Here is a 16,134-nt window from a genome sequence, read left to right on the forward strand (position 1 = left end):
CCCTCACTATGTATCATCTAACTAGTAGCTGTTGAGAAATCCATGCTTTCCTTTGCTAATTGCCAACCTTTCCTTGTTTATCTCGGCTTTTGTTGCTCCCAGCTTTCCCTGGCTGTGTCAGTTGCAGGATTCCAAGTGCTCTCCCTCACTGTGATATCTGGTGTGTGAGGAACATCTAGAAAGGCTGCCAGGGACTTCTGGGGAGTGTTGGGGGCTTCCTGAGGGTGTCAGGAGCTGCAGAACCAAGAGGCAAGGAGATACTCTAAAAATTTCATCCCCTCTTGTGTTAATACTAATCCGGCTGTGGACACATTTCTGTTCATATTCATACTAAATTCACAACTTCATCTATTTTTAGCATCCACAAATTCATCTATTTTTTCATGCATATCTGTCCTGTTATGAAAACGAATAGTTAACCCCAAGTATTTTTTGGGCAACCATTCACCATTTTAAAAGATCTCTTTCAGATTTGCCTATTCAAATACCTAACTTTTCCACACTTTCTTATGTGTTGTTTATTACTTGTGACATTTTAGTTTACTTTTAAAATTGCACAATTCTTATAGAATTCTAACCAACACTAATCCTTCATACTTACATATATATCCACAGGCATTCCCAGTGGGCACAATTCTATTTTGGAAGAATGGCCAGAGCAAACATCTGTAGACATGTTACGATAATAAAGGTCTGATAGGCATTGTTGATTTCATGATGCTAATTATTGGTCCTCTACCAACCAAAAAAAAAAAAAAAAAAAGGATAATTCTATTTACAAGAAAAAGGAAACATGTAAAGCAAAAGAACATTTACCTGAAACTGAGTTTAGATTATTTAAATGATATACAATTGTATGTTCTTGTCTGTAATCAGTTTGAAACGTGATGGATATTTTTCTGTTTTTCTCAGTTGAGTGATATTGAGGTACCAAGGTGCTGGCCACCTTTTCCAGATAGACATGGTGGTTGTCTGGTTTGGGAAGGACTTTCCAATAAAGTGACATTAGAGCTACATCCTGAATTATGAAAAGAAGACAGTCATATGAAGATCTGGGTAAAGGGCATCACAGGTGGAGGGAACCACTATGGCACAGGCCCTTAGGTGGGGTGAAGTTTCCTCCCCTTAGGGTAAGAGCGAGAATTATCAGGAAAAGGACCTGATACTGTGAAGAAGTAAAAGCCATGGGAGGGAATTTGGGCTTTATCCTAAGAGCCAAGGAAAGGCATAGACTGGTAAAATTTTCTATCCAAGAGACCTGGAAAATGAACTCCATCATTTAGGGTCCCAGCAGGAGGCAGAAGCAGTCAGCAGGCCTGTCATCACCGCTTAGTGCAGGTGACCATTTGATGAACTGCGGTGCCGCTGCATGCCGTGCATCACTAGCATCCCAGTCCCCGTTGGCAAGGTGCTTGCCTCTGCTTTCAAGCTCAAGGACACTTCCCAACCAACCTACCACCTTGTCTTGGGTGCTGTTTTTTTTGGTACCAATTTCTGTAACTGTGAAAAGAGATAGAAATCATACTAGCGATTTTAATGGAGAGAATTTACTATAAGGGATGGTTAACTATAATTCAGCTAATTAGATGGATAAAAGGTGAAAAAGAGAATTCTAAGGTGATAACAGCAGGAAGCAGTTACTGTGATTGGACTGGGCAACAGAAGCAAGAGGTCGCACTTGTTAAGGCCTGAAGCAGGGGCTACGTGGAGCTGAAACTCAGAGCTATTGCTTGGCGTGTGCTGCTGGCTCTGGACACAGGAGGGACTCTGTGGGGCTGGAATCTGGGCCTTTGAGGATGGAAGCCCAGGTAGCTGCTGTGGATGTCTTTGAGAGGACTCGGTGAGGCTATTTCTGTGAGTGTTAGCAAGACTGAAAACCACATCCAGCTGCTCCTGTGGAAGCAGCTGCTGCCTCGAGGGCGAAGAAGCAGCGATGGGGTGATGATCACAGGAATAGAAATGGAAAGGAAGGAGCACGTCTGTCCTCCTTCCTGCAAACTTGTGGTTTGTACACTTCAAGTCCCACCATCGTAAAGCAGAGCCTGGAAGGATAGAAACTTACTAGCTGCCCAGGCACAGCGGTGCAAGTCAGGCAGCACATGGGTGCTTTTCAGAATAGTCCCCAGCTCTCTAAGCTGAGCAGCTAGACATCTCACCCCAAACTAATTAACTGCTCTCCTTCTGAAGCTTCCCAACGAGATTTCAGAGTCCCAGATTAACTGACCCCTGCAGTTCAGGTGAGTCTCAAAGGCAAATGTGCTTAGCCTTTTTCCAGTGCTACAGAACCCAGACAAAGAAGGCCTGGGTGGCGGCAGGCTTCAGAATGGCTCTCGGATGGAGAAGAAGGACCTTTCCCCCCTCACACCTCTTATTCTCTGTCGTCCGTGTATGAGATTAGAGCTGTTGCACTGACTGCTAATCAGAAAACGCTTGATTTGGCCTCAGGTGGTCTTTTTAGATTATTAGCTCAGGCACCCAACACCTGATTCCTCTTTATCTTTGGAGAAGATTTGATAAAATCCTCTTCTTCCAGGAGGCCTGGGGGCTACTGAGAATTTCAGTTATGACCAGAGCTAACTTTTTTGCTTCTAGGTGCATGTGTTACAACCAGCACAACCTGCTCTGGCTTCGGTCTGCCTTCATTGTCATCACACATGGATGCAGCCACAGGGTCCTTGCTGTTCTGTGCCTAGATCGACTTTGTGTTGAAGCGTCCAGAGACTCAGGTGCAAAAGTGTCCTCAAGGAGAGGTTCCTAAGTGTTACTGAACGCAGGCTACAGAGCTGGTCTCCCGGGTACAGCTTTCTAGAAGGACAGCAGGAAAAGGAGGAGGCAAGGAGATATCCAGCCCTTACTCATTATCAGAATTTTTTTTTTTAAAGAAACTCTGAAGTAGGCAATGTTTTCTAAAAGAAAAGCAAAAGTAAGATTATGCCTAAAATGATCGGGAAAGAAGAGTGGATCCAGGAATTCAAGTCAAACTGGCCAAAAAATTCCATACCCTTTCCAAAACGAACACCTGCTACTACCTTGCAGGGTGTGGTGAGTGTGGAAGCACGGGTTGTTAAGAGGCATCATGCACACTGTGCATACTTGTCCGGGCGCTATTTTTCTACAGAGCTCATCAGCTCCTTAGGGGAGAAACAGCCCAGATAAAGGTACTTGGCTGCATGTGATGAGGCCAAGCATTCCCATGCATTCCCGCCCCCTTCCTTTTTAAAATTTTATTTATTTTTTTATTGAAGTATGGTCAGTTATAGTGTGTCAATTTCTGGCATACAGCATAATGTCCCAGTGATGCATATATATATATATTTTTTTTTTTTTCATTTTCATATTCTTTTTCATTGAAGTTTATTACAAGATATTGAATATAGTTCCCTCTGCCATACAGAAGAAATTTGTTTTTATCTATTTTTATATATAGTGTTTATCATTCCATCCCCTTTTTTGAACCACAACAAAGATTGCAGTGTACATGACTTTCTTCTGTAAGATCTTAAAGCTGAAATGTTGCTAAATACTTAATTTGGAGGAGACATAATTGCATTCCAAATGCTGGCATGAGCTGTGGTCAGAGAAACACCAGACCAGCAATGAGTGTATCTTGCAAAGATGCACTCGTTTAAGTTGATTTTTGATGCTGCTCACAGGTAAAGTCTGTATTCAATTTGCAAGCCTTCTCTCAGCTCTGCACTTATAAGGGGGCCTGTGATTTAATCTAACAGGGTAAGCAAAAGGTCATCATGCCACAGATTGAAATACAGTTTCCTTAAAGGAACGGGGAACTCAGAGATAACAACCCTGAAATCTCCCTCTGTACAGGTGCTAAGGCACAGCTGGGGACAGCGGCATGCGCTCAGAGGATTTGCAGAGAGAGCCCAGCCCAAGGCTCTCGTCAGGATGGCAGTGGGGGTAGACTGAGTGGTGGTAGGTGAGCATAACAACCAGCTCACCTTGTCAATGTTTTCAAAAGGAAACCACCCAAAATGAGGCGATCGGGTAATAATAAGGCTTCATTTTGGTTTGTAGATTATATTTTGCACATTCCTTGTGTCTTCTTCAAAACCTCCCTGGTTAATAGAGATTATGGGAGTTAAAGGTTTAACTCTAGAAAAGAAGGGCCCAGACTCTTCCCTAAGGCAGTGTGGGGTAGTGGGGTAACTGGAAGAGAGAAGGCCCAGGAGACACAGTTTCAACAACATATATATTTATATGCATATATGTATGTTCTTCACAAAAATCCTGAGATGTGATCAGAGAAGAGAGTATTATCCTCATTTAGAGGTTTAAAAAACTGAAATTTACTGGCTATGACTAGAGCAGAGATGAAATAGCAAAGCTAAACTTTTATCCAGAACCCCTGGCTCATGCTTCTCACTCTATTAAGTGGCCTGAAGGTAAAGACCATTCATCGTCATCAAAGACATCATCACACCAGTAGCCACAGGCAACGTATTATTAAGCACGCTGTCTATGCAGCCTCATTTAATCTTCACTACAGCCATACATAAGGTTGCTTGCTTACAAAGGTACGTAAATCAGGAAAACAGGCTGAGTGTGACGATGTGGAGCTGGAACCAGAAAGCCGTTGAAGTAAATAACCTTACCGGTGAGGATGGCCAAAGAAAGGTGCTAAGGAAAAGAGTTTGGCATCAGACACACCTGGGTTTGGGTCACAGCTCAGGCACTTGCTAATAACCTGAGCAAACTGTTTCACCAGCTTGAGCTTTCTTTTCCTTATCTGTAAATTGGGACATTACATTGGGTTCCTTTGTTTTATATGCACTTGGCTAAAGCTAAGATCTGTGTTTCCTGGGACCCTCTTCACAATATGGTGCTTGGTTAGAGTTGCCTAACAAAAGGAGAATTTGCTTGAGATTAGGAAGGTGAAGTGTAGCAGAAGTCATTTGTTTCAGGAGATTATCATGATCTGAAGTGGTGATGGATGACTGGAAATGCCTGACAGTTTCAGCTTGCCTTCTCAATCCTCCATTCCACAGCTAATTCATTTTACTAGTTGGGGGACCTGGTGACCAACAACAGCAGCAGGCCTACAGTCAGGGGCTTGGCTATTGACAACAAAAGCAACAGCCACACACAGGCAACAGTTTCCCCGAGAGTGACCTCTTTGCAGCTCTACTTTGTGGCCAGATGTGCTTGACTTCTTGCAGTTATCTGCAAGCTCTGATTTGCCCATCTGTACCAGTGCATGGGTTAGCAATGGTTCCTCTGATCCGCTTCCATCCTCCTAGACTTTCACTTTCCCACCTTCTCCCATATTTGTGTAAGGTCTAATTTATATAACAAATGCCTTACTCCTTAATACTTACAATGATTCTGTTTTCTTTATTCTTGACTAACCGAAATATCTCTAATGTTTGTAATCTTGTAACAATTGAATAAAGTTATGTATAAAAAATTCGATATAAAGTAATGGTACAATAGATGGTACCTGTGATTATTATCATCTAAATGTTGTATGAACTTCAACTTCATGGTGTTTCTCTTCCTCTTTGTGCTTCTGCTCTATATGTTCACTCTGTCAGTGGTTTTCTTTGTAATTTCAGCTTGCACATGGTCTTTAGCGGGTGCCTTGAGCAAATCTACTTCAGGAAAAATTCAGCTGCAGCAAACAAATGGTGCTTTGTTCCCTGAGTGTAGCAGTCCGAATTCCTGAGAGTCATCTGATTGCTCATGTGATTAGATTCTATCAACAAGAATCGTGGATTACCTACTTGTCCTGGTCCTCTGAACTAGCATGAAGGTAGGCATATCCTGGTATTTGGACATAATGCACTTGGATACAAAGTCTATTGTATAATAACTGTTCTATTTTCTTGGAGAGCAGACAAGCAATATAAAGTAACTATGCTCCAGGACATTCTATGCGGAACAATGCAAAAAGAGAAGCTAAATTGAAAGTATGGCTTGTTGAAAAAATTGTGCTTAGCTCAACTATCTTGTAGAGCTGATAAGTTCTTATTTTCTCATATTTAAAATTTTTTATTAAGGTATAATTTGCATGCAGTGAAATGTACAGATCTTCAGGGTGTAGTCTGATGAACTTTGACAATTGCACACAGCAGTATTTAGCAGTATGCTAGAACTAGCTTATAAAAAGGACTAATTATTAAATATCCCAGATTTTTGCAAGTCAGCTATTAAACTATTTGTATTTTAAATGTAGCCATGGTAGGAGTATTAATACCAAAAAAAAAAAATCTAAAAATGCTACAAACTGGGGCTTTTGGTTCCTGAGATTCAGTTTGTCAGCACACCACTGCAAAATCTAGATCTCATCAAGATATCAAATACTACCTTCATGCCAGAAGGATTCTCTTGTTCCTCCCCTCTCTATTCCAACCCCTAAGATTCAACAAGTGTAATGATATCCTTCCCTTACATTAGTTGTGCCTCTTCTAGAACGTCACATAAAAATAATAATATAGTAAGTACCTTTTTGTGTCTGGCATATTTAGCTCAATATAAGGGTTTTGAGATTCATCCATGCTGTGCCAAGTAACAGTAGTGCATTTCTTTCTATTGCTATGTAGCATTTAATTTTTATAAATACATCAACATTTTAGTCTATGTCTTGTTGCAAGACGCTTGGGCTTCTTCCATCTTCGGGCTATTGCAAGTAAAACTGCTATTAACATTCTTGGACAACTCATTTTGTGGACATAATGTTTTTGTTTCTCTTGGGAATCTATCTAGAAGATGAACTACTGGCTCGTAGGACAGGAATATGCTTATCTTTATGAAAAATTACCAGGCTGATTACCAAAGACGTTGGATAATTTCACACTCCTGTCATTAACACATAAAAGTTCTGGTTACTCCCAGCCTTGTCGGTGTCTGTTGTTGTCCGTCCTTTTCCTTTGGCCATTCTGCCTGATGTGTAATGGTATTTCATTGCGGTTCTAATTTTCATTCCCCTGATGACTAACAATGCTGAGCACTTTTTCATTTTCTCAATGGCCATTCATATATCTTCCTTTGTAAAGTAACTGTGTAAGTATTCTGCCTACTTTTTACTGGATTGTTTGTCTTCTTACTGTTGAATTACAGGAGTTTATGTATTCTGAATCCATGTAATTTTTCAGACATAATCATTATAAATACTTTCTCCCAGTCCAGGTCTCACTTACCTATTTTCTTAATGTATTTTAGTGAACATACATTTTTGATTTTGATAAAATAAATTTTTATCAATTTTTCTAATAAAAAGTTCTGTCTCTATAACTGGGTCCTGTTTATTAAATCTTTGTCCCCAAAGTTAACAATGATTTTCTCCTGTGTTTTCTTCTTGCAGCTTAATAATTTTGACTTTTACGTCTATGTCTATACTATTTTTCAATTAATTTTTGTATATGGTGTCAGGCATGAGTCAAGTTTCTCTTTTTGAAAACATAGGCAGTTGTTCTAACACCATTTTGGGAAAAAATCCTTCTTGTCCCCATTGATATACTTTGTGGCCTTGATCAAAAATCAGTTGACCGTATAAGTGTGGGTCTACTTCTGGGCTGTCTATACTGTTTCATTGCTCTGTTTGTCAATTTATATGCAACTACCACACTATCTTAATTACCATATATTTATATAAATTCTAGAAATAATATAGTCCTTCAACTTTGATCATTTTATTTAAGATTATTTTGGCTATACCAGGATATTTGCATTTCCATATTAACATTAGAGTAAACTTGCCAACTTTTATAATAAGTAAAATCTGCAGAGATTTTGATTGGGATTATGCTGAATCTATAGGTCATTTGGGAGAATCTGACATCTTAAAAATACTGAGATTCACAATCCATAAAAATTATATATTACTCCATTTGTTTAGGTCCTATTTAATTATGTCTTTCAGTGCCTCACATATATTTTGTAAAGCTTATTCCTAATTCATTTATATGTTTTGAATGTCTTGAATTTTTTTTTAATTTTCTGTTGTTCTCGTTAGCTAGAAATACAACAGATTGGTTTTATTGACCTTGTATCCTATCAGGACTTGCTACATAATTTGCAAGGCTCAGTGCAAAATAAAATTGTGGGACCCTTTGTTCAAATTTCAAGATAATGATAGCAGAGTATTAAACCAAGTACAGGGTATTTCTGAGCATGGGACCCAGTGCAACTGCATAGATTACATGGCTATGAAGCCCACACTGCCTCCTGCAATACTGTTAAATTCATTCATTAACTGAAGTAGAGGTCTTTTTCTTTTTGTAGATAACTGAGATTTTCTACACAAATGATATTTTGCTTGTAAAAAAATTATAGCTTTATTTCTTCCGTTCCAATCTACATTATTGTGCTGGCTAGAATCTCCAGTTAACTTCTATTCAGCATAATGTTGAATAGAAATCATGGGAATGGGCAAATTTGCCTTGTTCCAATCTGAGAAGGAATGCGTTGTCTCTCACTGTTGAGCATAGTGTTACCTAAGATATTTCATACATGCTCCAAATCAGTTTGAGGATCTTCCTGAGGTTTTTTTTTTTTATTTTATTTTATTCTTGTTTGTTTGTTTTATCACGAGTAAGTGACAAGTTTTGTCAGATTGGGTTATGCTGGCTAAATAAAACAAGTTGAGGGGGCAGGGGGTGGGAAAGGATAGACTGGGATTTCAAAATGTAGAACAGATAAACAAGATTATACTGTATAGCACAGGGAAATATATACAAGATCTTATGGTAGCTCACAGAGAAAAAAATGTCATAATTAATATATATGTTCATGTATAACTGAAAAATTGTGCTCTACACTGGAATTTGACACAATATTGTAAAATGATTATAAATTAATAAAAAATGTTAAAAAAAAAAAAAGAATGGTCCAAAACTAAAAAAAAAAAGTTGAGAAATGTTCCCTCAACTTTAATTTTCTGAAAAAGTTTGTAAAGGTTGATATTATTTAATCCTTAAATTTACTCCTTAAATGTTCAATGAATTCACAATGAAGACACCTGAGGCTGGAGTTGTAAATGTTATTTTTAAGAAAATTTGAAATTATGAACTCAATTTATTTTTTATTTCTTTTTATTGATTTTAGTAATTTATCTCTCTCAAGAAATTTCATTTTTTGTCAAAATAATTGACATAAATATCTCAAGATATTTTCTTATCTCTTTAATATACAATATCCATTTAATATATAATCTTTTGGATTTGTAATAGTGTCACTTTATTTCTGGCTTGTATTGTTAACTTGTGTTCTCTTTCTTACTATATAAAGATAGGGATTTTGTTATTTGTATTAATCATTTCAAAAAACAAAGTCTTTATTTTAAAAAAAGAAAAACAGTTTTTCTACTTTCTGCTCCTATCTTTCTTATTTCCTGTGTTACTTTGCTTTGGATTTACGTTGCTCTTCCGTTGCTAACTTTTCATTGTGGAATGACTTATTTTCCATCTTTTTTCTTTTCTGTTATAAGCCTTTTTTCGAGCTATGGATTTCCATTTAAACGCTGCTTTAGCTTCATCTTACAAAACTTTGTATCATGTTTGCATTAAAATTCAGGTCAAAATATATTCTAATTTCTTTGTTAACTTCTTGGAACTAAGGATTATTTAGAAGTATTACTTAATTTTCTAGTATTTGGATAAATTTCCATGCATCCTTCTGGTACTAGTTTTTCATTTGATTCTCTGTTTCAACCTCTATTTAAATTTGCTGAGGCTTGCTTTATACCCTAGTATCTCTTCTGTGTGGCCAGTATTCTACAGACACGTAAAAAGAATGGGTGTTTTGCCATTGGAAGGTAGAGTGTTTCATAAATATAGAGGGAGAATTGGTTGAGATTTTTCAAGTCTTCTTTAATCTTAACAATTTGTTTCTACTTTATCAACTGTTGGAAGAAAAGTTTTGAAATACCAATGATAACTATGCATTTGTCTATTTCTCGCACTAGTTCATTTAGCTTTTGCTTCATATATTTTGAAGTTCTGTTACTTGGTCTTTACACATTTTAGATTTCTGGGTCTTTTTTGATGACTAGGCTCTTTTATCATTATAAAATATCACTTTCTGGGTTTAGGAATACTTTTCTTTCCTGCATTCTAATTTGTCTAGTATTCATGAGACTGCTCCAGTTTTCTTATGCTTTAGTTTCCCATGATTAATTAATTTCCCTGATTCATCTTTTTTTATCCTTTTATTTTTACCCTGTATTTTGAAATTTGAAGTGCATTTCTCATTTTTCTTAAAGCACATGACCATCTCTCTTTTGAATTTTTTTCATTAAACCATATTTTAGTATTCTTTGTTATCTTCTCTATTTGGTTATTAGCCACATTCGCCTTTTTTTAAAGTTGCTCTTAAAATATACATCTTTAATTAACCACAATCTACTTTCAAAAAATATTATACCACTTTGCATGTAATATGGGATACTTATTGCAGCATCCTTCCATTTTCCCCTCTAGTTTTTTGTGCTTTTATTGTCATACCTCTACTTAAGCTATTAACCCTACAACATATTATTACTCTTTTTATTTTAAATAGTCAATTACTTTTAGTGACATGAAAAATTTATATTTACCTGTTCATATATTTTACATATTTATATAAACTTATACATTTATATAAACTTATACATAAACTTATATAAAACTTATACATATTTATATAAACTTATACATTATATAATATTTTATATATAACTTTATGTGCATGCCTATGTGTAGATAAGTTCTCATATAGTTTCATTTACCTTTAAAGAAAACACTCACATATGACACACTCATATAATTCCAACCTACAAAATAGTTGCAAAGATTGTGCAAATGCTTTTTTTTTATTTCTCTGAGCAATTTGGAGTATAAGTTGCTGAATATAAAATTCCAAATTTACAGTTTTTTGTTTGTTAGCACTTTAAGGTTGTCAGTTCATAGTTTTTTGTTTGTTTGTTTGTTTGTTTGTTTTTTGCTCTTTTGCATTGTTTCCGATGAGTAGTTAGCTCTCATTCTTATCATTTTACCAATGGATATAATATGGTTTTTTTCCCCTAATGAGAGTTTAATTCCACTACTATCGACTCCCATAGTAGTAACATCTCATATCTAATTCAGAATTCTGGATTATTCAGATGAAAAATCCACCTCAGTTTCTGTGTATCTCATTACCATGTCCCGGGACTTACCCCTAGTGAGCTGAGAAGCAGACTTGGTTAGTGGCAATGGCAGTGAAGACCATCTCCATTTTCACATGCTTGAGATGTTGCCTGTGTAGTGTTCATACACACAATCCAGAACAGACCTACAAGTGAATATAAATATGTCTGTTGGGCAGTGATGTACCAAAGGGAGGCATTGGAGCATTTGCCCCAAGGAAAGGAGTAGTTTTTCACTGATTTTCACTTTTCTTTAAGATGGATGGTACATTGAGATAATAGAAGGTACTTTTAGTCAACTTCACTATCATGTGTAAATGATGTACAAGCAAAGAATCCTCTTACTGCCAGTTTTCCCTCCCTTGGCTTGCCACCACTGTCAGGTGCCCTCTAGTGCCTTCTTCAGACATTTGCTTTTGGAAATGATTCTCATACAATTATCTCAGCTCTGACCATGATCACAGAATACTAATACACATATTTAGAACAGAGAAAGTATTTCTGAGTCTTTAGAAAGAAGTGTAACTAGGACAACAATGGTTAGCATCTCTACAAAACTTTCTGGTGAAGAAAAGGAAATTGGCTCAGATAGGTTAACAGCTATTCCTCATCAGTCAAAGTTTTGAAAATGGATTTAAGCCCAGATATGGATAGTTTCCAAAGTTTGTATTCCTAAAGCAGAGTCTGTGTGACATTTCTCAAACCCCAGTTCCTGTGAAATCCCAACCATGTCTTTAATCTTTAAGGCTCTTGGTTTCCACTCCTGTGAGACAACATTATTATCAAGTGTCTCATAGATCCCACAGAAATCAGATGAAATAAGGTAAAAACCTTAATATAGGGCATGAATTTTTCAGTGGTTCTCAACCAAGATTGGTTTTTCTTTAGTTTGTGCATTCCAGGATCAATGTCTGGATTGATGGGAACAAACGGGACAAGCTTGCTGTCTGATCACTGCCAAGGTCTTTTGCTTTTTCTCCTAAATGCATTTGCAAAGTATTTCTTCAATCTGTCTCTATTTTCTAAGCAGGCACATAGTATCAAGCATCTTTAATTGTTTCAAATAAGGAGCCTTCTTCGGAATTTATTTATGCAGTATTAGAAATCTCAAATAACTTTCCCCCCCAGTTTTAATGAAATTTAATTGACATATAATACTGTGTAAGTATAAAGTGTACAATGTGTTGATTTAATACACATATATTAAGAAATAATTACCCCATAGGAGGGCTAGTTAACACTTCCATCACCTCATGTGATTATCATTTATTTCTTGTGGTGAAAACATTTACAATCAACTCTCTTAGCAACTTCAAGTATTTAATGCAGTATGGTTAACTATAATCACCATACTGAATATTTGAACTTTTCATCTTATACCGTCAAGTTTATACCCTTTGACCAATGTCTCCTCATTTCCCCCACCTTCCAGCCCCTGGCAACCACCATTCTACTCACTGCTTTTGTGAAGTTGGACCTTTTCAAATTCCTCATATAGGTGAGATCATACACTATTTGTCTTCCTATGCCTCACTTATTTCACTTAGCATGATAACCTCAAGGTTCATCTGTGTTGTCACAAAATACAGGATTTCCTTCTTTCTCATGACTGAATAATATTCCATTGTGTGTAGATATGTACAGTTGACCCCTCAACAATTCAAAGGTTAGGGATGCCAATCCCCCAGCACTCAAAAAATCTCAGTATAACTTTATAGCCAGCCCTCCTTATCTGTGGTTCTGTTCACGCAGATTCAACCAAGTGTGGATTGTGCAGTACTATAGTACATATTTATTGAGAAAAATCTGCTATAAGTAGATCCATGTAGTTCAAACCCGTGTTATTCAAGGACCAACTCTATACATAGATCTATGGATATATGTCTCACATCTTCTTTATCCACTCATCTGTAAGTAGACACTTGGGTTGTTTCCATATCTTGACTACTGTGAATAAGCTGCAATAAACTTGAGAGTGTGAATACCTCTTGGAGGTCCTGACTTTATTTCCTTTAGATATATAGCCAGAAGTGGGATTGCTGAATCATATGGTAGTATAGTTTGAATTTCTTGAGAAACCTCCATGCTGTTTTCCATAGTGGCTGTACCAGTTTATGCTCCCACCAACAATGTACAGGGTACCCTTTTCTCTACATTCTTGCCACCCTTTTTATCTCTTGTCTTTTTAATGATAGCTATTCTAACTAACAGGCATGAGGTGATATCTCACTGTGGTTTTGATTTGCAGTTCCCTGATGATTAGTAATGTCAAGCATCTTTTCATGTACCTGTTGTCCATGTGTATGTCTTCCTCTTTAAAGTGTCTATTCAGATCCTCTGGACTATTATCAGTTAGATTATGATGATGATGATGATGATGATGATGATGATGATGATGATGATGATGATGATTTTTGTTACTGAGTTATATGAATTTCTTATACATTTTGGATATTAACCCCTTCTCAAGTATATGATTTGAAAATATTTTTTCTCATTTCATAGATTGCTTTTTCATTCTACTGATTATTTCCTTCACTATGAAGAGCTTTTTAGTTTGGTGTAGTAGTAGTCCCAGTAATTTTTTTTTTTTTTTTTTTTTTTGCTTTTGTTGCTTGTGCTTTGAGTGTCATATCAAAAGCAGTCATTACCAAGATCAATATCAAGGAGATTTGTCCCTGTGCTTTCTTCTAGGAGTTTCAGGCTTTCACTTCTCATTTCAAGTCTTTAATCCATTTCAAATTCATCTTTAACTTGAAACTGGTATAAAATAGGGGTACAATTTATTATTCTGCGTGTGACTTAGTTTTGCCAGCACCACTTAATGAAGAGAATATGCTTTCACCGTTGAGTAGTCTTGGCTCCCCTGTCAAATATTGGTTGATTGTATACGTGAAGATTTATTTCTGGGCTCTTGTTGTGTTCCATGGGTCTATGTGTCTATTTTCATGCCAGTTCCATACTGTTTTGATTACTACATCTTTGTAACATAGTTTGAAATCAGGAAGTGCGATGCCTCAAATATTGTTCTTTCACTGGGTTGTGTTGGCCATTCAGAGTCTTTTGTGGTTCCATACAAATTTTAGAATATTTTTTCTGTGAAAAATGCCATTGGAATTTTGATAGGGATTTCTTTGGTTCTGTAAATGACTTCCAATAGTATGCAGATTTTAACAATTAATTCTTCTGATTTATGAACATGGACTTTTTTCCATTAACTTGTGTCTTCAGTTTCTTTCATCATTGTCTTCCAGTTTTCAGTGTTTATTATCCTGTTTGACCAATAGCTAAAAAGCATTTGAAAAAAGAGAAGAGAGAAAGATATCATGACTCCAAAAAACAAAGAAACAAAATAACAAGCTAGGTCCCAAGAACTCCAGTACAATGTTGATTAAATGTTATAACAATGAACATTGTTGATTTGTTCCCAAATTCAAGTGGAAAATATACACTATTTTTTTATTGTAAGATATTAGCTGTAGGTTTTTTGATAGATATTCTCTATCAGATTAAAGAACTTCCCATCGAGTCAATTTTACTGAGAATTTTTTTTAATTCATAAGCAGGTATTAAATTTTATTTTCAAAGCATCTTCTGCATATATTGAGATGACCATATTTTTTTTGCCCCTATTTTTTTCCCTTTAAAGTAGTGAATTGCACTGAGTGATTTTTCAAATGTTAAACTAATCTTGCATTCTCAGAATAAATCCCACTTAGTCATAATGTATTTGCCTTTTTATAAATGCTGGAATTTCATATGTAATATTTTAAGGATTTTTGTGTGTATGTTTTAGCTTTTTGAGATAAATGCTTATTGATATTTCATCTGTTCTTTTCTAATAGGCATTTAAAGCTATAAATTTCCCACTGGGAACTGATTTATACTACTATGTCACATTTTCATTATTTTATAATAATTTTATAATATCATATAATTTTCCTTTTGATTTCCTCTTTCATCCATGGGTAATTTAGAAGTATTTTGCTTTAATTTTAAACATTTGAATATTTTCTTTTTATCTTTCTGTTACTGAAGTTCAGTTTAATTTCACTGTGGTCAGAGAATATATTCTATGATTTATCTTTAAAATATTTAAGCCTTCGTTTATATCACAGCATTTAATCTTTTTTGATAAATATTAGTGATAAAGATTATTGATATTTTAAGTTTAGAAAGATAAATTTCAGTAGTGATTTCTGACTGATTTCAGAATATCGTACTCTTCAATTAGGTTAAGTAGAAGACCAGTAAAAATGTTTACAAGTATAACATACAAGTTGAGTGTTTTATACGATGAGCTAGAGCAGGTCTTTCAATCCCACATAATTCTTTGTTTGGATGGCTGTCCTGTACACTTTGCAGTATCTTTGCCTCTACTCATTAGATGAAGTAGCAGTTTTCTGTTCCCCAATGTGACAAGCAAATGTGTCTCTAGACATTGCCCAATGTCCCCTGAGGGGCAAAATCATCTCCAGTTGAAAACCACTGAGCTATACAAAGAAACATGAACATGCTTTTATAAAATCAGTGTACCTATGTAGATAGATATATTTTTATTATAAAATAATCTGGGTTTTACTGAAAGAGCATGGCTGCATGTCCAACAATAGGTGTTATTTCTGGTTGAAGATGTGTTCAATAATACATGCATGCCAGGGCAGAGAAATAAGCAAATTGAAAATATTTTTAAATAAAAACCATTTTTTTCTGTCATAACAAGATCTAGAATTCAAGATAACATAAAAATTAAGAGGAATGACTGTTGATCTCCAAATAAAAATAAATGCTATAAAAGAAAGTGAGCATGGAAACCAAACATTAGAAAAAAATCTGATCATACAGAGTATTTCTCTATATCAGTTTTGCATGAAAGATTTGGTCCTCTCAAAACAAACCATTCATAGTGAGTTTATGAACAAATTAAAAGCATGATTGTACTAGCATATACTTAATCACAAAGACTGTATAGCAATTTCTTTTTGTTAATTGAAGTATAATTGATATACAACATT

The 16,134-nt window shown here is 35.8% G+C and overlaps 1 long non-coding RNA gene across 1 annotated transcript in view; it reads left to right on the forward strand.

The window, feature by feature from the left end:
- The first annotated feature begins 5,535 nt into the window (after positions 1 to 5,535).
- LOC141578852 (uncharacterized) overlaps positions 5,536 to 16,134 on the forward strand; it is a 101,031-nt gene continuing 90,432 nt past the window's right edge. Inside the window, exon 1 of the long non-coding RNA XR_012509653.1 lies at positions 5,536 to 5,767. This is a non-coding gene — a long non-coding RNA (uncharacterized LOC141578852). The remainder of the gene's footprint in view (positions 5,768 to 16,134) is intronic.

Source organism: Camelus bactrianus, chromosome 10 (genome assembly GCF_048773025.1).
Source record: "Camelus bactrianus isolate YW-2024 breed Bactrian camel chromosome 10, ASM4877302v1, whole genome shotgun sequence".
Classification (NCBI taxonomy): Eukaryota; Metazoa; Chordata; class Mammalia; order Artiodactyla; family Camelidae; genus Camelus; species Camelus bactrianus.